The sequence below is a fragment of the Dendropsophus ebraccatus genome, chromosome 3 (genome assembly GCF_027789765.1).
Source record: "Dendropsophus ebraccatus isolate aDenEbr1 chromosome 3, aDenEbr1.pat, whole genome shotgun sequence".
Classification (NCBI taxonomy): Eukaryota; Metazoa; Chordata; class Amphibia; order Anura; family Hylidae; genus Dendropsophus; species Dendropsophus ebraccatus.
In genome coordinates this window covers 66,940,850-66,965,929 of record NC_091456.1, presented here as the reverse complement: position 1 = coordinate 66,965,929, position 25,080 = coordinate 66,940,850, and the positions used below count along the sequence as shown (strand labels likewise).

At 40.1% G+C, this 25,080-nt stretch overlaps 1 long non-coding RNA gene across 1 annotated transcript in view; it reads left to right on the top strand.

The window, feature by feature from the left end:
* The first annotated feature begins 1,702 nt into the window (after positions 1-1,702).
* The window catches only part of LOC138787139 (uncharacterized), a 399,150-nt gene continuing 375,772 nt past the window's right edge, over positions 1,703-25,080 (top strand). The window contains exon 1 of the long non-coding RNA XR_011362308.1: positions 1,703-1,777. This is a non-coding gene — a long non-coding RNA (uncharacterized lncRNA). The remainder of the gene's footprint in view (positions 1,778-25,080) is intronic.

Sequence of the window (25,080 nt, the reverse complement as noted above, 5' to 3'; positions counted from 1 at the left end):
ACTGTCTAAACATTGCACTCTTGAGATGTGTTTTGTCTGTATCAATATCTTTCCTGCAAAGTGTTACTTAAACCTAAATGTGTTTTTTTAGCATCGTTTTGCAGAAGTAAAGATGAACACGATCTGGTTTGATAGCTGACATTCTCTACTGTTACAGCCAGTAGCAAAATTGATGAACTCATGACACTCATTCACCTACAGTATTTCATGGCACATGCAGATATCCCAGATATTATATGGAACATCATAAAGAGGCTAATGAATACCTGTTCATCCCCAAGCTTTAACCCTTTGAAAACCAAGCCCAAAATGACCCAGTGGACCACACCAATTTAAATGTTTGCGGTTTCGTTTTTTCCACCTTCCCTTCACTTTCAGTTTTCTATCTATAGGGCCATGTGAGGGCTTTTTTTTTAAAGGAAAAGGTGTACTATGTAATGTATTCTTTCTTTCTACCATAAAATGTATGACGGAACCCCAGAAATATTATTTATGAAAATATAAATTGGTGAAATTGGAAAAAAGAATGCAATATGGTAACTTTTAGGGGGTTCCTATGTCTACATAATGCACTATACGGTAAAAGCTACAAGATACCGTTATTCTATAGGTTAGTCTTAACACAACCATATGCAGGTTTACACAGATTTTGTTTTACTTTTTTTTAGTGAAATCATTTTTTTTTTTTTTTTTTTTTTGTAATCAATTATTAATAAAATAGGCCTATTGTGACCCTAATAACGGTTTTAGTTTTTCATCTACAGGGCTGTATGGGGTGTCATTTTTTGCACCCTGATCTCTAGTTTTTATTAATACCATATTTGTGTAACCCTGGCGCTTTTTCCCCTTTTTTTTTCGTTTACGCCTTTTACCGTACAGGATAGTGATTGTTATATTTTAATATATCGGACAATTACGCAAGCTACGGTATATAATATGTTTATTTATTGATTGATTTTTATATGTTATTTTTTATATAATGAGATAGGGGGTGATTTTAATCTTTATTGGGGTAGGGGCTTTGGGGTATCTTTAAAAAAAACATTTTAAGTTTTTTTGTTTGTTTGTTTTTACAAGCTTTAAGTCCCCTTGGGGGACTTTTACATGCAATCAGTAGATTGCAATCACTGTACAATGCTATTCCATAGGCATAGCATTGTACAGTGTAATAGGCGCTCTGCTCATTGAGCCTGCCTGTGGCAGACTCAACCGGCAGATCGCAAATCCGACTGCACGGAGGAAGGTGAAAGACCTCTGTCAGTCGCAGTCACACTGCTGGGGTCCTATACAGTGACAGGAGCTGCTGCTGTCACAGTTAAACGCTGCGGCGTTTAAGGGGTTGTTGACGGTTATTAACGGTGAGGGCCCGGCTATTTACTGTACGCCCCCCACTGTACGCCAAGAGTCGTCTGGTGACAGGCGGCCAGGGGGACAGGTATATCCTAGGTCTTCTAGGGGTTAAAGTGATACTGTTATCCCCCTTACTCTATGTGCATTTCTCCACACCATCCACAAGCTTAGGTGCTGCACATTCAATATATACCTGTGTAACACTCATCTGTGTCTTCTTTCTGCTCTAAAATTGCTTCATTTTATCAATGGACAGTGTCACCTATAGTAGGTGGGGCTTCATGGCAGTTGGGTCATCCCTCCTATATACTGTAGACAGTGGCAGTTAGGCTCTATAAACCAGGTGGGTAGAGTAGCTAACTGCCATGAAGCCACACTTAGGTGCCACTGTCTGAGCAGAAAGAAGACACAGACAAGTGTTATACAGGTATATATTTAATGTGCAGCATCTATGCTTGTGGATGGTGCGAAGAACTGCACATATCAGGGGGAGGTGACAGTATTACTTTAATGAATGAATCCTTAAAGATATGGATTTCACAAAAGGCTGAATGACAACAACTGAAATGCTGCATTTGTAATATGTAGTAGCATGTATATGGTAGGCAACTAGTTGTTTCAGTTGTCTATAGTTTCACTGTAACTGGAGTCCCTGATTTACTGCATAGTACACAACGGGGGACATTTATTAATTCTGTATTTTCTGCGTTGGGATTGAAAATGTCCCGGCGGCACAGATGCTCACAGGATTCATGTAGAGATGCAATGCCTTTACATAAATCCCATGGCGTAGGCTTCACTGACATTTGCTGGGCATAAATCTTATATGCGGCACATGCGGAGGCCTCGCCCCCTTGGCTTGTGACCGCGCCCCTGTACCACCTATTCTTCGCCCCTCTGGTGAAAGCAGCACAAAGGAGTCTGATGCAAATATAATAATTGCACAATAAGCATTGGCACAAAAATGTATGCACAGCGGGCAGCTTTACACCACAAAATGGCCTGTACCTAATACAATTAATGTGCTCCAAAGTCTTCCATGCTTATACTCCAAGGGCTGGGTGCATCTGGCCCAGGAAGTGTAGGCCTGAATCCTAATTGGCACTGAATCTGAAGTTCATAGAAAGCAACGAACAATAATCTGATATAATAAACACCAGCTGTCACATTTCATTGTAATTGTCCCACTGCACCTTGTTCACTGTTTCCAGTAGTAACCAGCAAAATTGTGAATGCAGCTCTGGATTATATGTATTCATATAATACAATCGGTTATGTCGGTTATAGATAAAGATAATTTTTTTCTGGTATTAACACTTCATATAATAAAAGATATAGATAGATTATCCATTCACAGATTTCATTTTAATATAATAAATAATTCTATTTACAGAAAATCTGAATTTATCTAGATGTCAGTGTATCAATAAATAACAGTAACATGTTAAATAAGATAAGGCAAATAACATAAAACTTTTAATCACATTTAGTAATATGCAAACTTCCCCATTGATGTACACACGTATCCACATCATTGACTGAGACGCTATAGAATCCCGGTGATCAGAGGGAGTTCCATCTAGTCACTCAATATACATAGAAATAAATCCATGCTTGAGCAATATTGTCTTTACTGCTGAATGTAAGATGCCAGGTGGATTCCCGCAATATGATTGATGTCTTGGACTATAAAGGACATAATACATAATACATAAACATTAGATTCCTCTTTATTGCTTGACCTTTTCCGAGCCAACAAGCTTGCAAGACATTGCACGTCCACCGGCAGAATCCATATCTCCCATCGGTAGAGACATCCTGCAGTCACATTCATGTTGTAGGATTCTACACATTATGCATAAGAAATGTAGTTATAATCTAGTGATACAGAATGAAATTTGTGAAGACAATGAGTCATTTTTTTTCTATCATTTCTACCAGTAGTTATTTACAATGAGAGAAATATGCCTCATCTGTGTTTTTACCCAGGAAAATAGGAATGTTAGAGGGGATTAGGGGTTAGAGACCTTTCCATTAATAGAGATTACATTTCTTTAATATATGTATTTCCTTGGAATACGCCATCAATGTTTGATTACTGGGAATCTCTTCTACCCAACATAGAATATTTGGGGCCCTTCTACCGATCAGGGTGGTCGTGAGAGTTGGACCCCCCATTGATTACACAGAAATCTGAGACATCATTGTTCAGAAAAACAAGATATATGTTTATAAAGAGGAGCATACTGTAACACTGGTAGCGCTGGTCCTCACCATTGTACAATTATTTCCAGCACTCCCCACTGCCAGGTTTTCATGTGTTCCACATTCTGTCTCTGCCTATTTCCATGCCATTTCTCCTCCCACTGCTGTTTTAATAGTTGTCCCCCTCCTATCATAGCCTATGTATGGCAGCTCCACCCACTTTTTTGTGCCTGAGTAAGGGCCCAATTACTAATGTAAGTGAATGTCTATTTGCCACCAGCGGTGGCTACAGGGAACGGGCAGAAGCTTGAAGGACAACGGGGAATGTGGATATGTATAAAGTTTATTCTTTTTTTACACAGTCATCAGCCAATGGCCACGGGTCACTATTAGGCTATGTTCCAACAACCTCTTTTTTGCATGAAAAACAAAAGGCTTTGTCAAAATCATGATCATTAATCACATTCGTCTTTTGATAAAGAAGGATGTGATTAATGATCATGATTTTGAAAGGATGAATGTTTTTCAAGTAAAAAAGACATCGTGGGAACATAGCCTTAGGCCGATTGTGGGAACATAGCCTTAGGGGCACGGATCCCCTAGCCTGAGCCCCCGCGATGCCCGTCATGGATCTCCCCCACCCAACCCCAGCAGCATGATGTGTACTCCTGTCATCACACCTACTACTCACTTATTCCCCCCGTGCAGGCCGGCTACACACGTTCACCGGAAGTGGCCTGGACTATGCTGCCAGGAGAAGAAGGCAGCCTAATCCAGGCCACTTCTGGTGAACATGAAGCCATCCAGTCGGGGGGAGTAGGTGAGTAGTAGATGCGATGACAGGAGCGTACACCATGCCGCGAACCACACTAGGACATGTCCTATTTTTTGCGGTGCGGGTTGCGGCACAGATCATGGGAATGGCTTTATTCACTTCAAGTTATTAAATCCATGACCACGGACAATTTTTTGGGACAGCCTTACAGCGAGATGATATTTAAGCTGGATTGTGTCATTGGATGATTATTGTCTTTATTATACAGACCAATAACCTGCGGAATCGGCCTGCTTTAATAGATTATCACTCTGTGTGATAGGGCCCTATTATTGGGGTTTTACCTAGTAAAGGTGTTCTGAGAAGATTTTTTTGTTATCCTCTATTTAACCCATGCCTGGTCTTTCAACTGACTGACACCTTCTATATAATATCAGTTCTCCTATATAGGACCTAGGCCCAAAACCATCAACATGACTTTCTTGCCGGGACTTGACTTAGTTAGTGTGTTGCTTGTCCATGACCAGTGCATGAACCAAGACTTGCCTGATCCCGCTGTACCACAAAGTGTTACAATATAATCTGCTGGGCTAGCCACTGCTTATGCTAGGACCACTCTTGGGAAGAAACCCGGTACCGTCTTGATAATACGTAAAAACCCAAAGGCCACTAAGATTCTGCTTGAGTTTGGCCTATAACAAACCTGGTTGAGTAGCAAGTCCACACCTGTTACCTGTTACACATATCATATGTGCATTCTCTTTAAAGATTAAATTATTTTTGCAGGTATTGGAGGGACTTCATTGCATATGGATTTATTAAACATGCAACGGGGCTGTATTCAATTCTGTTTAGTGAGCTCCCGCTGGTGATGGCTGCAAGGAAACAGAATTGTATTTTACAGTACTACAGTTGTGCAAATGGAAGCTAGGGGTTAAATAGAATTAAATTGCAGGTATTGCTTTCTGCTTCAGTTCTACTTCATTAACCTTTGCATTTCCAAAATACCTTCCACCCATCACATTGTTTCAATAAGATTTCTCACTCACCTCCACTCTCCGCCCAAAGAATTAACTTGTCAATTCTATTGGCGGAGAGCAGAAGCATACGGGAAATCCCACTGAAACAATGTGATGGGCGGAATTTCAGGTGGCATCCACAGCACAGACTCTGCTTGAAATTCCGCCACTTTTGCTCATTGTGAACAGGCCCTAAGAGAGGGATTAAGATGATAACAAGCTTTGTACAATGCTGCAGAATATGGTGGCACTATAGAAATAAAGAAGTTACATTATAAATTCACTATAGATACCCATTTTCTTATGATTATGTTGTACTAATAATTTGATCTATCTCCTATCTATCTATCTATCTATCTCCTATTTATCTATCTATCTATCTATCTATCTATCTATCTCCTATCTATCTATCTATCTATCTCCTATCTATCTATCTCCTATCTATCTATCTATAAACAGTCTATATAGAGCTGCACTTCCTAGAAAGTTATGGGTGCCAATGGAAAAATGTCCCAACCACGGACTTGAAAGATTCCAGCTGAACAGATATTTCTCAGCACTCCAATTAGTGATAGTGAAAAAGATTTATTGTACCATATTCACACATGTACAGCACAGCAAAACAGGTTAAGATGCCACCTTTCGGCAGTCCATTGCCCCCATTTTCAAGCATATATATATATATATATATATATATATATATATATATATCTATGTATCTATCTACCTGTCTAAAACCAATGGTATGTTTGGAATGTTTCTATAAACCCCAAACAAGAGATTAGTGAGTGGGTATTTTCTTGAACAATATATAATAAAAGAGATGCAAAAATAACATCAAATTACCCGTAGAACATAATCAGACATAATTAGAAAAACATCTATCTATCTATAGTGATGATTTATAATGATAATTTATTTATTTATATAGTGCCAGCATATTTCGCAGCAATGTACAAAGCTTATCATCATCTTAATCTATCTATGTCTCTCTCTATCTATCAATATTCCGCAGCACTCAAGGATGAGAGTATCTGCTGTGTGCCTGCCGTCCCTTTATCCACACATATAGCCAAATAATCTTTGAAAAGTGACCGCAGCACTCCAGACTTAGGTGAAAAACTAGGTGAAAAATTTATTGCATGTGCGAACACACAGGAAAACCAGCAACGTTTCGCTCCGTCAATAGGAGCTTTTTCAAGCCAGTGGATACATGAATTCAAACTAGTGTTATATATCAGTAACAATTAGTGATGTCAGAAACAAACTGGCGTGGTAAACAATCATGTCACATTTGTTCACATGATTGTTTACCACGCCTGTTTTTTTTTCTAACATCACTAATTGTTACTGATATATAACACTGGTTTGAATTCATGTATCCACTGACTTAAAAAAGCTCCTATTGACGGAGCATTCTGTGTGTTCGCACATGCAATAAATTTTTCACCTAGTTTTTCACCTAAGTCTGGAGTGCTGCTGTCATTTTTCAAAGATTATCTATCTATCTATCTCTCTATCTATCTATCTCTCTATCTATCTATCTCTCTATCTATCTATCTATCTATCTATCTATCTATCTATCTAAAGAAAACAAAGTTGCACAGCATTCAGGTTCAAAAGATAATGCTGGGTGCCTGCTGTCCCACCTTGGTCCACAGGTGTCTATTCAGAAAAGGCAAAAATTGACTGCAGCACATTCAGACTTTGAGGTGAATAAGCAAGTGAACGATTTATTCCATAAGTAGCACACAAGGAAAAAACCGCGACGTTTTGCTCCTCCAATAGGAGCTTTTTCAAGCCGGTGAATACACACATAAACTCAGGTGTTATATACTATTATAATGAATTAATTAGTGAAGTATACTTGGGTGGGTGTGACCAAACTAAAGATATCCAGTGTTAATTAGTGCAACACATTTAAGGGCATTCATAAGGGAAAATTATTCCAAACAGTATAAATAGTGCGATAAATGACAATTGAGTCCCGTAATGTGAATATAAAGAAAAAATACAATGCGGAGCATTAATGGCTTTCTCACGGACAGCAACTGCATCGGCATTCACCTCCATGTGATGAATGTAACCGCACGCTTACTTGGAATGCACGGCCATGATAATCCAGAAGAGTGAAGCATCTCGGTAACCAGGCAACCAGTAATGACGTCGGATGAATACACCAGAAGATGCAATGGGTTCCCGTGATGGGCCTTGTCAATTACCGATGAGACCTGCTGATTATCACAGATATCCATAACCCATCCGCAGGCGGAGAGCGATCCAATTCAGGCAGCATTCCTCTCTCACAGGAATGCAGATCCTAAGGGATCTTAGGTCATCTGTGGGGGCTCATCAGAATTTGGCCACAGGTACAAATGATGGATAATTCGTCTAGGTTGCTGTTCACACTGATGAAAGTAAAGAAGTGATATTGCGGTAAATGTGTTGGGAGGATGCAGCAGTCAGTGACTGTCGGTGAGTTTCCACACAATTCGCCCCGAGAGATAGGCTTGATAACATGAAAATCTATGCAGAAAAGAAATTAAGAATAATGTATGTGCCGAATAATGTGCCGATGTATTGGCAATAGGCATCCTGGGCAATTAACATGAATATTATGACATAGCAATATTTCAGTAATATTTTAAAATCCACATTAAGTCCCTGTGGTTTTAGAGAATTAAGGTGGAATATCCATTGTAATTCCCTCTTCTTGAGCATAGATATCCGATCTCCACCGTGGGTCAGAGGAGGAATTTGATCGATGAACATAATTTTAAGGTCACTTTCTTTATGATTGCAATCTGCTTTTTCACCTCAAAGTCTGGATGTGCTGCAGTCAATTTTTGCCTTTTCTGAATAGACACCTGTGGACCAAGGTGGGAAAGCAGGTACCCAGCATTACCTTTTGAACCTGAATGCTGCACCAAATATTCCTAGTGGTTTTGAATGAACAAGGATAATGTAAGAGATTTAAAGCAGGAAAATATATCTCTAATTTAATTCTGTTTAACCCCCTGCTTCCTTTCGCACAATTGTAGTGCTACCCGATACAATTCTGTTTTCCTGCAGTCATCACTAGGGGGAGCTCTCTGAGCAGAAATTTATATACCTTTGTTGTACTGTATATCAAATCCATATGCAGTGTTTTCCTTCCAATAGCTGCAGAAATAATTGCATCATTTGAAGATTCATAGACATACATAGATTTCAATTAGAGATGAGCGAACCAGGTTCGGGTTCGAGTCGATCCGAACCCGAACGTTCAGCATTTGATTAGCTGGAGCTGCTGAACTTGGATAAAGCTCTAAGGTTGTCTGGAAAACATGGATACAGCCAATGACTATATCCATGTTTTCCACATAGCCTTAGGGCTTTATCCAAGTTCAGCAGCCACCGCTAATCAAATGCCATAAGTTCGGGTTCGGATCGACTCGATCATGCTCGAGGTTCGCTCATCTCTAATTTCAATATAAAGCTGGTAATTCAATATCTTTTATTGTAAGATTTTAGTAGTTTCAGTATAATAATTTAAAGTGACTTGTCTTTGTGTGATTACTGCTTACCATTGTTCATATGAAAGCAGTTTAAACTGAGCAGTTTCCTTGTATAATCTCCTGTTTTCCAGCAGGTGGCATTGTTTAGCAAATTATTACTGTAATAACTGATTGCCAAGAAACACAGTGGTTCATGTAAAGCAAGTAGGCAGCCTTGATTGAACGCAATTTAAAAGCTTAAGAAAAGACGAAAAACAAAAGCCTTTTACTGATTAATTCTTCTACATATGTATGGAAAAATGTATCTTTATTTTCATTATTATAGAATTATTAGACAGGTCCCTTTCATAGACTATACCAGATATAGCCCCTTTTTTGTGCATTTCTTTTTTTACATTCCACATTATGTTATATTAATATATTCTATTATATTATAATATAACTAATCTCTGCATAAAAGATTATTCTCATCTTAAAACCTGATTGTATTTTGCTAGGCTATAGTATCAGGTTATGATCATAAGGGTACAGTCTCTGGACCTTCCACCAGTCCTCTGAATGAAAGGGAAGCAGTCTTGGATTAGCATTACATTCCCTTCTAAGTTTGAAAGGCTCTTTGCTGCAATTTCTTAAACATCGATGAGCAAGGGGGGAAAAAAGTGAAGGAGACACCACACTAAATTAGCACTACAGCCCCTTCAACGTAAGCATTACTGGAGTTCTTGCAATATGCCATCACTAGATAAAATGTGAATAAGCCTTTAGGGTTATAATAAAGAGAAGCTTAAAACAAAGCACAATTTGTAGTTTTTCTATGCTGTATGGTTTGTGAGTTTTGTATTAAGTGACTGAACCTAAGGTACACATGCCAGAGGGGGCACTCAGAGGCTTTGCTGTGGGCATGCCGTTGATCACTTACTAATGGGAAATCAAGGGCAGCTGTCGAAGATTCCCCCTGGGTTGACAGTCACCTCCTTGTACTACTACTCCTATGTCAATAACCTATTGGTACTACTACCTCTGTGTAAGTGATCTCCCTGTACTACTACTCCTTTGTCGGTCACCTAAAAGTACCACCGCTCCTATGTCAATAACCTGGATATACTACTATACCTATGTTAGTCACCTCCAAGAACTCTTACTATTAGTACGAGTCTCAAAAGTTGAGTTGGATATAAACTGAATGGGTCACTTTATATACTGGTTTTGGTTGTCTCCATACAGGAGCCATGCCTTTGCTGGGTCCTTCTCTGGAGGGAAATCCAACTAGCCCTGTGTTTTGAGACTCATAACTGAGGCAACGGGGACCTTTTTGCATATTGATGTTTCCCATGGGACAGTGCACCTAGAATTTCCCTGTATTGAGCTTTAACTAGCAGCAGGCAGTGTTATCTTTGGCTGGTCTACTTGAATTCAGTCATCTGTTTTCCATTTGGCTCTACAAGGCATTGCTACCACTGAGCCAGAATCCTGCTCCACACTGATGAGGGGAAAAACCCCAAAACAGCTGTCTGTTGATGGATACCTGGCTTTGGTATTTCCCTGGTCATATCATCAGACTTGTAATTGAGTTGGATATTGACTGAAGGGGCTGCTTAATATGGTGGTTTTGGTGGTCTCCGTACAGGAAACATCCCTTTTGCTGGGTCCTTCCCTGGAGGGATATCTGGCTAGTCCCGTGTTTTGAGACTTGTAACTAGTATAGCCCACTCAATCAATCACTGATTGACAGAGAAGGGCCAGAACTGCAGCTAGTGATTGGCTGAGCGGGCTGTCACTGTCAAAGCACAAAAGGGACAGCCCACTCAGCCAACCAATGGCCATGCTGTCCGTTCTCAGTTAGTAAGTGATTGTCTGAGTGGGTGTTACTCTCTGCTCAGCCAATTACTGACTAACTGAAAATGGACAGCACAACAGCTAGTGATTGGCTGAATGTGAGGCTGAACACACACTAGAGGATGCCAAGGGAGAGCTGATAGATATGTATTAATTCGTAGAGTTTAGTTTGTGAAGTTCGCAAATTTTTCTGTAAAAATTTGTGGACGTTGCAAAACAAATTTTTCAATGATTCGCTCATCTCCAGTCCAGCAGGACACCTAGAGCCTCAGCTTGCTTTATTTATTATTTTTAACGTAAATTTTTATTGCCATGATTACCACCTTAGCTTATATATATTATTTTATGGCAGTGTGAATTTGTCTATGTTTTGCATTTTATCATTAATGCTAAAATCCACATTTGAAATTCATTGCACCCATTATATCTTAAGATTTCATCTTTATAACATTCTAGGTGTATTTTATTTTTTTAAGTTACCATTTTTGGAACTAGACAAGTTATAACCTTTATGCACTATGTTGATTATGAAGATCATTTGGTGTTTATATTATGGAGCAAAGACAAGTATATATGCCTTATTTAAAAGCGACATTGAGTTGCTCGGTGAACCATAGATGACCTCATCATATGTAAGTCTGCATTGCATTGATTACTCTCCCTCATAAGAATGATCCATATATTGGTTCTGCTGCCTAGTCATAGTCAAATCATAAATTGCAGGTCCTATACTTAAACTGGCAATAAACCTCCCTGCCTAATGGTACAAATTCTAGATAAAGGAACGTATCTTGAGAATGTGTTTTGTATGTCAGTCTATGAAACCTTACATACTGTATGTCAATACTGCCACTGTACTGTAGTACTGTAATTTCTGATTACTATCAGATTTGATCATTTTGAATAATTGTTCATGAACTATAAAATCATAAAAAAGCCTGCAATTAGAGATGTGAATCCTGCAAAGCTAAATTTGATGTGAATCACGTGGCTATTCGCTTAATTTAGCAAAGCTAATTCACATCGATTTGTCAACTAAATTCCCTAAATATGGCGGCCACAATGGTGGCTGCACAAGTTAGGCTGCAATACTGTCTTTGGGCGGAAGCAAGGCATTAACCATAATCCCTTGCTCTCATCCAATCAGCTGCAAGCCCCTCTGTTATGTCAGAACCTCACCCTCTATATCAGGGGATTCGCTTAGTGGATGAGGGCAGTCATCTGTGTGTTTAGAGGACAGCAGGATGGCAGCAGGCAGTTAGAGCAGAGCAGGGACAGAATAACAGAAAGATATAGGGAATGAGAGGAGAGGATAGGAGAGTGGAATAGGGATAGAATGTGGATCATTTTCTGTGGGACCTGTTAAGCCAGTCTCCAGTTTACCATTTAACTGGGTGCCTGTTGTGAATTATCCGTCAAAGGGACCATCGAAGGCAAAGTCCACATTATTGACTCCCTGGGCGCAGTAAAATCATATTGTGTTATACGAATTCACTGTGATCAATTAAGACAGTGTCCGCCTTCCGAACTTAGTGGGCGCAGTCAACTCAGTGTGTCTGCCTTCCAAACTTCCTTCATTGACATGTTCAATAATTTTTCTCCTCCCACTATTTTTCCCCATGATCCATGGAAAATCATCTATATTTGCATCCATAATTGCATCCGTTTCTGTATGCATAAAATGTTGAACTGATAAAAACGTTACCAAGTTTGCTTAGATTTGATCCGTGTTTTTCACGGATGTCACATCCAAGACTTCCACAAAAAACACGGATCCCAAAGACTTCTATTGGTTATTCGTACCGCAATCACAGTCCAAAATTAAAATGAACTGAATGAAAAGCTCAATATAGATCAATGTGCACTAAGTGGAACCGTGATTCCACAATTAGGGACAACTTTGCAGAACGTGTGAATAAGGCATTAGTGGGCACAGTCAATTCATAGGGGGACATTTATTAAGTCCAGCGTTCTCTGAGCCAGCAGCGCCAACGCTTTGCTAATTTATATACAGACCCACTTCCTCTACATAAATCCTGTACGCATCAGTGTGTGCTACGCAAGCTCAGCGCTGGCTTAGTTTTCCTTCTCATTTTTCAGTTAAAAAAATTTCAGCGGACCCAGAGTCTGCGCCCACCTTGTGCTAGTGCGGATTTTGATTGCGGTACTGATTACCAGAAGAAGTCTAGGGGATCCTTGTTTTTTGTGGATGTCACAGATGTCACATCCATGAGGACCTATGGATATGGAAGCAGATGCAATTACGGATGCAAATACAAATGATTTTCCACATATCACAAAGAAAAAATAGCAGGACGTTTTGTGGACCAGAAAAATCACTGAACGTGTGAATGAGGCCTAAGTGGGCACAGTCAACTCATAATGTGTTATACCAATTCGATTTCATCAGTGAAGACAGCTAAAGATAGATAGAGCTATAGAGAGAAATATAGGGACAGAGAGGAGAGGAGGGTGCATTGTGGGTTGATTGTGGGTAGTTTGTGGGTTGTTTTCTTTGAGAGCTGTGCTGCAAGTTCCAATATACAAAGTGACTGGATGCTGTTTTTGCATTATAGCAAGTCAATGTGTGTAAACTATACCAAGTAACTGGGTGCTGTGAGGACAGGGTCCATTATATCAAGCCACTGGATATTGTAAAAAATTTTTAAAAATGTTGTATTTTAAATCAGTGGGTGCTGTAAAAACATTTCCTATTATCAGTCAGTGGGTATTGTGAAGCTAGTTTCCATCATCCGTTAGGGGGCGTGGTGCCTAAAGTTAACTCAATGTTCTTGCTCAGTGGAGTTCCTGCTTAGTCAGATTACTGGATAATACGTGGTTCTGCTTGTAGTGAAATCTGCTGCGAATCCTGGTGGTGTGAAGTTCTATGGGGTTACATATCCGCAGCAGAATTTTCCGCTCCTGCCTGCTTCGGGGCCTCCCAGCGTCTCCCAGTGCACTGATTGGCTGACCGCCGGGAGATGCTGGGAGGCCCCAAAGCAAGGAGGAGCCTGGAGCAGGTGATTTATGCCCCTTGGCTGCAGGGGTTAACGGCAGCGAGATGAAAATCCCGCTGCAAGTATGTCAGCCTGTTCAAATACATGGGCAAGTATCCACAGCAGATTTCGCTGCAAATTCACAGCAAGAAATCAGCTGCTGATACGCTTTGTGTGAAGGCACCCTAAAAATATAAATACTTTTGGTGGCCAAATATTTTTATGGGGACTTTTCTTAAAGAGATACAGGCAAGTGCCCATGTTTGTGTGGGTCTTTTTCATGCACCACCACCTCCCCAGGCTTAGGTTCACATGGTAGACTGTATATAATGTTCCTCAATGCAGTCTCCATGATGTAAGGCAGAGGGGTGGTGACATTTATACCGCAATCAAACGGTACCACAAATCGGTAGACATTACACATCATCCACAAATGGGTGACCTGAAAACTGCAGTTCTGTGTGAATACAGCGATCTCTGTTGGTACAGCCAATCCAATATGTGAAGGGAAAAGTTACACCAGCATGGCACATGGCAGATCAGCGATGTTGTTGCAGTCCACAATTGCTTTGGATCTGGCAGTTACGTAGTATGTGTGAAGTGGGTACAAAGTTTCTGCACAACCTTTAGGAGATCCCTCAGTCCTGGGAAGGAACGGAGGAATCTATGCAAAATGAGTTTTAGTTAATTACAGTATATTGTTTATTATTAGTATATTGATGTTGTATATAGTATTGTATATATATCTATATTGTTAGAGTAATAGTTTGGTTCGCACACAAAAAGTTATGTGCAGAGTTCACTCTAGATGTTTCTGATTAAAGAAGCTTCAGCTGAAGGAGGTGAGACGTACACAGACACAATGGTCAGTGGTACAAATGGCTCAACCTCCCAAATGGTTGGTGGCCTTGTTTATTTATGTGAAATAGCAAACAAGTGGGAGAGCAATCCTCATCCAATCAGGATTCACAGACAAGTTACAAATACATATAAGGTTACACAGATATATACATATAAAGTTAGAGGAACAGTTTTCCACATATGGTTATAGTACAATTTTAGCTAATATTCTGTACTGAAGTTCCCTAAATACACCATTATAGCAGACATGGCCATATGTTTGGGGAAGGTCTGTCCAATGTTTCCTTTTGTTAGAGGTACAACATTCCTCTAAAACTAACTTTACATCTATGCAGTTGTCTCTTTCCCAAAATAAAGACAAACTGACTGGGAGGGGGGAGATTGTGTGCAGCTCTTTAACAGTTTTAGCAACAATTAGGGCAATGACAAATTAAACACACAAGACATATACAAGTCAATGCAGTATAAATATCATTACTATGACAATATCATAAAAATGAAAGTCTGTCTGTCTGTCCCGTATAGACTTCCAAACGCCTGAACCGTTTGACCCCAAATTTAGCACACAGATACATTGGGTGCCCGGGAAGGTTAGAGCGAAGGTACCGTCCCCGCCAGATGTACAAGAGGGGAGGGGGGGGAAGAGCGGCGCCCCATAGAGATGAATGGGAAAATCTCCACACTGCACACGCAGGTGACATAATTAGCTGCAGCTCTGCCCAGAGGAAAAGGCAGTTGGGAGCCTTAGAAACCAATAAGATTACTACTTTCATTTTCATAGGGAGCTGGAATCTGAATGGTTGCTAGGGCAGCTGCCTCACAACAGATCAACCAGATCCACCACTACTCCAACTATACAGTACATGTATACAGGACCCCCTACTCCATCTATACAGTACATGTATACAGGACACCTACTCCATCTATACAGTACATGTATACAGGACCCCCTACTCCATCTATACAGTACATGTATACAGGGCAGTATTACCAGCTGCTGCTGCCCTAAAGCTGAGGACGCCCCATCCTCACTCACTAATTAGCATCATGATAGATTGGTAGATAATAGCTCCAGACGTCACATTTAACACCCCCACACCAGGCCTGACCAATACCGCCTTACTGTGACTGGATAACACTGCCACACAAGGTCTGACCAATACCGCCATACTGTGACTGAATAACACTGCCATACCAGACCTGACCAATACCGCCATACTGTGACTGGATAACACCGCCATACCAAACCTGACCAATACCACCATACTGTGACTGGATAACACCACCATAACAGACCTGACCAATACCACCATACTGTGACTGGATAACACTGTCATAACACACCTGACCAATACCGCCATACTGTGACTGGATAACACTGTCATACCAGACCTGACCAATACCGCCATACTGTGACTGGATAACACCGCCCCACCAGGCCTGACCAATACCGCCTTACTGTGACTGAATAACATTGTCATACTACACTTGACCAATACTGCCATACTGTGACTGAATAACACTGTCATACCAAACCTGACCAATACCGCCATACTGTGACTGGATAACACTGCCATACCAGACCTGACCAATACCGCCATACTATGACTGGATAACACTGCCATACCAGACCTGATCAATACCGCCATACTGAGACTGGATAACACTGCCATACCAGACCTGTTCAATACCGCCATACTGTGACTGGATAACATTGCCATACCAGACCTGACCAATACTGCCATACTGTGACTGGGTTACACTGCCATACCAGACCTGACCAATACCGCCATACTGTGACTGGATAACACCACTATACCAGACCTGACCAATACAGCCACACTGTGACTGGAGAACACCGCCATACCAGACCTGACCAATACCGCCATACTGTGACTGGATAACACCGCCATACCAGACCTGACCAATACCCACACACTGTGACTGAATAACACCGCTATACCAGACCTGACCAATACCACCATACCCCCCCTCAAAAAGACATCAGAAGTCTGAACGGGAGGGTACTGCCCCTCTGCAAGGTGCTACCCTAGGCACCAGACCATGGGTGCCTAATGGTAAATACGACCCTGCAGGTATACAGGACCCCAAAACTATAAAATACAGGTGCACGGGACCTCCACCAACTATATACTACAGTTATACAGGACCCCAAAACTATACACTACAGGTATACAGGACCTCCACCAACTATATACTACAGGTATATAGGACCCCAAACTATACACTACATGTATACAGGACCTCAAAACTATACACTACAGGTATACATCACCTCCACCAACTCTATACTACAGGTATACATGACCCCAAAACTTTACACTACAGGTATACAGGACCTCCACCAACTATATACTACAGGTATAGAGGACCCCAAACTATACACTACAGGTTTACAGGAACCCAAAACTATACACTACAGGTATACAGCACCCCACCAACTCTATACTACAGGTGTACAGGATCCCAAAAATATACACTACAGGTATACAGGAACTCCACCAACTATATACTACAGGTATATAGGACCCCAAACTATACACTTCAGGTATACAGGACCCCAAAACTATACACTACAGATATACAGGACCTCCACCAACTCTATACTACAGGTATACAGAACCTTTACCAACTCTATACTACAGGTATACAGGACCCTCAAACTATACACTACAGGTATACAGGACCCCCAAACTATATACTACAGGTATACAAAACCTCCACCAACTATAAACTACAGGTATCCAGAACCCTCAAACTATAAACTACAGGTATACAAGACCTCCACCAACTATACATTACAGGTATACAGCACCAACTTTATACTACAGGTATACAGGACCCCCGAACTATACAGCACAGGTATACAGGACCTTCACCAACTATACACTGCAGGTATACAGGACTTCGCAAACTATACAGTACAGGTATACAGCCCCCCAACTATACACTACTGGTATACAGGACCTCCCTAAACTATACACTACAGGTATACAGCCCCCCCAACTACACACTACAGGTATACAGGACCCCCCCATCTATACACTATAGGTATACAGCCCCACACCCCCCAACTATACACTACAGATATGCGAGACCCCTTAAAACTATACACTGTAGGTATACAGAACCCCTCCGACTATGCACTACAGGTATACACTAATTCCACTGATTAACTCAGATGAAACAATATCTTTAGATTGGCCTCCTGGGCACCTTAGAACAAATCTAATTAACACACTGACACTTTATACTCGGGCAGTACCGGGTTCATTTTCTAGTTATTGTATATAGTTCATTAACACTTTTCCCTATAACTTATCCTAGCGAACGTGAGATTGGTGTCTTTTGTCAAAATGTTTTGTAAATTTTAAAATTGAAATTAAAATTGGAAAATTTTTTAAAACGAAAATTGAATCAAAATCAAATTCAACAGACGGATGGTAATGGCTCAAACTGCCTTGGACACTCATAACAGGAACTGACGGATCTTTTAATTCAAATATTTAAAAAAAAATATTCGAAATTGACTAAAGATTGAATTCAAAAACACATTTTAATTAAACTTGAATTTAAATTGAATTATTTTAAAATTTTCAAACGTCGTAAATTACAATATTTCATGAGAAAACAGTCTCAGAATTGCCTGAATTATAGCATCACAAAGCTATAACTTAACAGAATCCCTGCCCATTGTGGCTGCATTCCTTTAAGGTGTGCAATTGCAGGACAGCCTGACAGCAGTGGGCATGACAGTGTTGTTACGCCTTGAGATAAGGTGGGATACGTCATCATGACAGGATGAGGTTATGGAAATGTCTGAATAATGTCCCCAAATTAACCTGAGTGCCTTACATTCATTGTTGCTGCTGCTGTGCCTCTCCCGGAATATTTATCCAATGAGCAGTGATGCACATATACTGCCCTTGTCCATAGTTTAATTGTTGACTAGCTGACGATATACCCCACCCCCTTTCGCCTCTGGAACGACAAGCTGTGAATGGGACCTGATGTTGACTTGGAGGAACAAATCAATCTTCATCCCAGGAAGGTGATGACATCTAGGGACTGAGATTTCACCAAGGGTCTGTGACATCATCATTGTAGTCTGGAACAAAGTTATCCTCTCCTAACCTTACCTTATCCATGCAGTACGATCTCTTACTTTTGTTGTAGGCTGCCCCTACTTTTGTTTCCTTACTTCTTTGTGGCATATGAACCAGTGGAGTCTCAATGCTGCCTTCCAATCACTGACTGTCCTCACATTCCTTCTAAAGATCATTGGGGTAGAGCGGCTGACATTCTGGAAGGAGTGCTAGGCTTGACAGAAGCTTTCTTGCTGATGTTCCTTCAAAGCTGACTTGTGGCCAAGACATGACAGGAGACAGGGCAGAGGAAACATCATGTCCTTGGCACAAAATGGTGTTGGCACTGCTTTGTAAGGACTCTTCTGATGAGTTCTGGATCTGGGATTGACTACTAAGTGCTGGTGAGCTGGAATGCTGGGTCACTCTACATCTACATTAAAATCTAAATGAAATCAATTTAAAGAGTGACTGTCATGATTTATTTTTTTTTTTTTTGCAGAAATCAATAGTACAGGCGATTTTAAGAAACTTTGTAATTGGGTTTAATAGGCAAATATGCCATTATTTGCATGTAAAAAGCCTTTTCCCAGGTCCCCCCCCCTCCTCTCCTTTCTGTCATCCACTGCTCAGAATCAGGAAATCTCAATCAGACGCGTCCTGTCTGTTCTATAAAGAGGGGGGGAAAGAGACGGAGGAGAAATGTGGCATCAGAAAACAAAGAACAAAGGATTCCTCCGGGGGAGCTATTCAGAGTTCTATTCAGAGGTCAGAGAGGTCAGTTGTGACATCAGAGGAGAGAGAAGATAGGACAGAGGGTAATGTAGCTTTTAATTAACTCTTTGTTGTCCTGTTTTGGTGTCTCTTGAAGACAGGGGAGAGCTTCAAACTGCTTTTTCATGATAAAAATTCATTTTTCGGTTAATAAACCCAATTACAAAGTTTCTTAAAATCGCCTGGACTATTGATTTCTGAAAAAAAAAAAAAATCACGGCAGTGACACTTTAAATTAAATTGGCACTTATATTGGTGCCACGTAAACTAACGGGATACAAACAGTTCCACCAAGAGGAGTTGAAAGGGTACTTAAAGGGAGATTGGAACGTGTTAAATGGTTAATTAAAAGTTTATATATTTTATGCGGCTGTTCCACCAACGTCCACTGCTTTCCAAGACGAAAATTGAATGACTGGCTGAGTGAAATTTTTTAAAAATTGTCATTTTCCAATTTTTGACACAGTTACACTATAATCTGTTAAAAAATCGTACCTCTGTAATAGTTCCAGTATTGTAGCTACTATAGTTTGGCTGTTTTAATGAGATTAGTTTTCATTTGATTGGTGAACCCTTGCGATTCTTACCCAAATTTTGCAAACCTTGCAAAACGAATATTCATCTGCTTTGCTCGTCTCTAGTGGTAACGTTCCAATAGATGTAAGATAATTCTGTAAACATTTATTAGTCTTATGAGGTGCACGAAGATAACATGCATGCACCAATGGGTATTATCGGGACGGCTGTACACTTGTAGCCCATAATTGTTGCTTGCTCACCAAACCGTACTTAGAAATCCTTGATCCCAGTTTATGCCTGCACTTAAAATGAAACTTAAATATTTAACAGCCAATCCAATTCTGATAAGTTCCTTCCTCTTCATTTTTTCTGCAGACTTAGTAAAACTTTAGGACTCTATTATGCTTGAAAGCAGTGAATGGCTGAACACATTATCTGAGATAATCACATTGCATTTTAATTTGGGATGTTATAGCCACCAAGCACAATTTTGCCTGAGAAGGCGTAATCTGATGGTTATTTAGCATACTATTTCCCAAGAGCAAATTAAACTCAAACACTTAAGTGTGTGGATTCTTGAGAATCTAAGAGATAAGCTAATGATGCACTCTGGGACATAAAGACAATGGAAGCAGAACAGCTTTAACAATATATTTTCCTTTGGTGACTAAAGAAATTGCAAATTGAGTGTCAACAATAGATCTCATTCTAATAATTTAGGTGGCATTCATTGTCATTATCTTGTGTAAACAACTGCCGAAATACTATGTGGGTGTAACAAATTAGCTGTTTTATTGATGACCCTTGTGACCTGTAAATGCTGAATTTTAAGTGTTCTTTTAAAAATAATCTGTCAAAGGGAATTCCACATAATTTTGTATTTTTAAATATATTAGCTTCTGTTATTGTCAAATATTTTTTTCAAAATTATTGCTCTTGTATTTTATGTCTTGGTAAAATAAGAACTTTGCACAGAAGAGGATGCACATTTTGATACTATTTGCACTGTAACGGTTATAAAGGATTACAAGGACAGGTAGATCTTCTATAACAACTATTGGATTGGCACAGGCTATGTGTTTGAAGTCTTCCTCCTGAATACACTTTGTTGTATAATACTCCCCAAGTCTCCAGAATAGTCCCCAATTGTTAGCCAAACAATAGAAAGCAACATATTAATGTACATTTGTTGCTTTGAGGTCAGGGCTGAAAGAGAATGGCAACAGAACTAGAAAACAAACAAGTTATAACCTAACCAAGTCTTAAGATCAGAACTCGGTAGTCAAGATGAGGAACAAAGGAGAACTAGATAGAAAATAAGTTTCAAAGCCAGAAATAATCACAGTCACAAAGCATAGGCACTCAGGCTGAGAGGTTGGACAGTAGCAGGCCAATATAATAGAAAAGAGTAGAACCATGGATGGGGTGACATTGAGTTTTAATGTAAAATAATAAGAAGAACTATTACTATTATATTATTATTATTATTATTATTATTATTATTATTATTATTATTATTATTATTATTATGTTAATATTTTAGTTCTTTGATGCTGGCAAAAATCTGAAATAAATATCCAGTTCGATACATTTTATAAATAAAATGTATATAGAATGAGTTCTAGTATCTTACACCCATTCTATAAATTCTTTGCTTTAAAACAATGGGGGACATTTATTAAGCCAAAAATGCATATTTTTGGCAGAAAGGGGCCAGATGTGAATAATTTTATCCCCAAATGGCCGTTTTGTGAATAAAATATTCGCATTTGGCCACTTTCCGCCTTGTACGCTAGGGGGGGGCAGGGAGGGGGTGTGGAGGGGGCGGAACGGGGGGGCGCGGACTCAGAGTCTGCTCTATTTATCATTTGTTTCACACAAAAAAAATAGTCAGGAAACCTACTCCAGCTCTGAGCTTGCGTAGGTTTCCTGCCACGCGCACTGATGTGCACAGGATTTATGTAGAGGCAGTGCGCCTCTACATAAATCTCCCTACTGTCGGAGCTGCGGGGACATTTTTAAGTCCGCCGCAGAAAACGCTGGACTTAATAAATGTCCCTCAATGTGTTTTCTAAGGCCAGGCGTATTTTACTTTTACACTTTATGCATATTGAATGTAATTAATAATATATATATGTAAAAAATATGTAAACAGTATTATATTATTCTCTTTTAAGATCAAATACTGTACTATTTGAAAGTGAACATTATAAAATTCCTTATTTTTTTAACTATAATTGACATTTATCCTTTCAGCACCTGTTCTGTAGATATGGAGTTAAAACCTGATTTAGATAGGTTGCTTAAATTAGCACTTCATGCATGGAGCCGCTTTGGCAAGCCCAGTGTAAGAGAGAAAATCATGCTAATAATTACCTTAGCCAAGGATGAGGATGGCTAACTACGCTTGATTGCTTTCAACTCTGTGTGCAGTGTAATGAAATATGGCTGCTCTGGGAAAAAATATGTGTGTGATACTGTTCTTGTCCTTCCAATGTTATTTCACTGAAATGCTTTAGCAGTTTTTTCATTCAGCATTATCAATGAAATAGTATTATAATTAAATGGAAAATCTTGGTCTAATTACCAATTCCACAGCACATCAAAAGGGCAATTCTTTTATATTCCCAGTGTCATAGCTTCACATTACAATTTAATTTGCTGGTTCATCAGTATGTGCTACATGAAGCAGGGTATGGAATACAATTTCTTTCCTGTTATAGACTGAATTTGACTTGCTAATATTTACCATACAATTCTTTGTAACTATGGACACTTTCCATGCTACCTTTAAAGTGAATCAGTCACTTTGTGTAAGCCCTTTGAGCTGCGGACATGGTGTGCTAGCTAATGTTGTACTAATGCTTTATTCCACATAAAAAAAAAACACTTTTGATGTGGTCCAAGGGTGTCAGAGAGGTGTTTGTGGTGGTCCATCGTGCGCCTTGTTAGCCACGCCTCTTCCTGAGATGTTACACCAACTCCTTCTTTTTGATGGATAAAAAAGGCTAACTCACTTGCAGCGATCATGTGAAGCAAATATACAAATTCACCCTCAGTGGATTGAAGTTTGGCACATGCGCTGTAAGTCAGCCAGGCTAGGAGGCAAACCCATACTGGTAAGTCCTATTGTGTGTACACCATAAGAACCATTGGTACATGGACATATTCGCCACACAGGATCGCAACTATCAGGTAAACCTTCTGTCTGAATCAAAAGGAATAGGAAGCATACTTTCACAGCAGAGAAGCATAACCAGCAGAACGGACCACGGCACATGCCTCTCTTGCACTCTCTTGAACCACATCAAAAGTGTTTTTGGGGAGGATAAAGCAACCAAGAATATAGAAATTTTGTTGATTAGTCAAAGGGCCATTGGTACCAGAATAATATGTATCACAAAAGGGCCATTGGTACCAGGGGCAATGGGCAACTGCTACTGCTGCATCTCATAATGTATTATTTTGGAGTACTTCGAATTTTTTCCCCATGGGGTTGCTACATACAGCATAGAAGTAATATTTGAAGAATTGTATTACTATGTTACAAAAGGAGACGCACCTGTCCATGTTCACCTATTTATGGCTTGTAAAGTTTTTATTGAAAGTTTTTAAAAAAGCCACAATTTCTAAATTGTGCACCTGATTTACCATGATCAGGATCAGGTGTAGATTTCTGGGCCCGCTGTACAGCAGGTGTAGGTCAGCCCGGTTTTTCTAAGTGTCAGGAATCTGGTGGGACAAATGGGGACGGGGCCTAAGTTAGGACTGGCGTACTCATCCCCCTAGATGAGAAAACACAATGTTGTCCTTAAAGGGGTACCCCACATCAGGTTAAAAAAAAAAAAACATGCTGCAGAAGCATATAGCATTGCTTACATCTTGATGTCAGTTCTAAACCTACCAAAAATGCATTTAGGGGGGAATGCTTTCCCTTAGTTCTTCATCACAGCCTTTCCCCTGCCTACTTCCCAGCACTCCTACTTGTTCCCAGACCAAAACATCAAATTTCACTAGACACCATTGCATATCAGTGAGGTTGCAGCATCTGCACGTCATTTAGTTAGGCTGTTTTCACACACACACACACACACACACGCACAAAATGGAGTTTCATTGCAGTACTGTAGCAGTACTTTACAGAAATAATGTAATATCACAATTAAGTACTGCAATAAAACTGCAATGTGTGAACACAGCCTAAGGCAGCATGGTTTAATTACTTCTCAGTCTCCCTTAGGGCAGGTTCACATGTATTGAGTTTGCAGTGGATTTCATGCTGCGTATATCGCTTATCGGATTTTAATTCTGCAGCGAGAATTTTGTGGAAACTTTTTTCAACTACTACTACGCTGGGCTGGTATAAATAATAAAGACACCATGCTTACCAACTCTCATTCCTCCTGTACGCTCCCATTTGCTTCTTTGGATCCTGGCTTGATGACAGTCCGCTCAGCCAATCACTATGCTGTGCCACAACAGCTAGATCCCTGCATATAGGTGATATAGCTGATGATAATGCAGCAGGGCAACTGATTGTGCCTTCTGAAAGTACTACAATTAAGCAGTGAACTCACTGATTGGCGCTTGTCTGCGCCCTCACATGGCCCCATATTGGGCTGTGTAAAAGGACCTTTAATTTCCAAATCAAGATATCTCTGAAGAAGTCCAACAACACCTTGGAGATTCTCCAATAATGGCCAGCAATAAGATGAAGGATGCACACAGGTATGCTCACAATCCTAGGTATGAGCACTACGAACTTCAAAAGAAAAGGTTTCCCACAGCATCAAGGATGAAAGTAGTATGTTTATTCACACATCAGGGTACACAAAAAATGCAACGTTTCGGCCTACTTGACAAAGGCCAGTAGGCCAAAACAATGCATTTTTTGTGTACTCTGATGTGTGAATAAACACACTACTTTCATCCTGGATGCTGTGGGAAAGCTTTTCTTTTGAATAAAGATATGTCTGTCTATATGACAGGAGGATAGTGATGTAGGCTGGAGGGACTGGTCAAAGGTTGTAACAAGACAAGATTCAGCCAAGCCACCTATGACATCAGAGGATGATGCATTGTGAAGAGAGGGAGGAGCCAGGGCGCTGTAGCCAATACCCAGTTTGTAGTCCTTCTATTTCC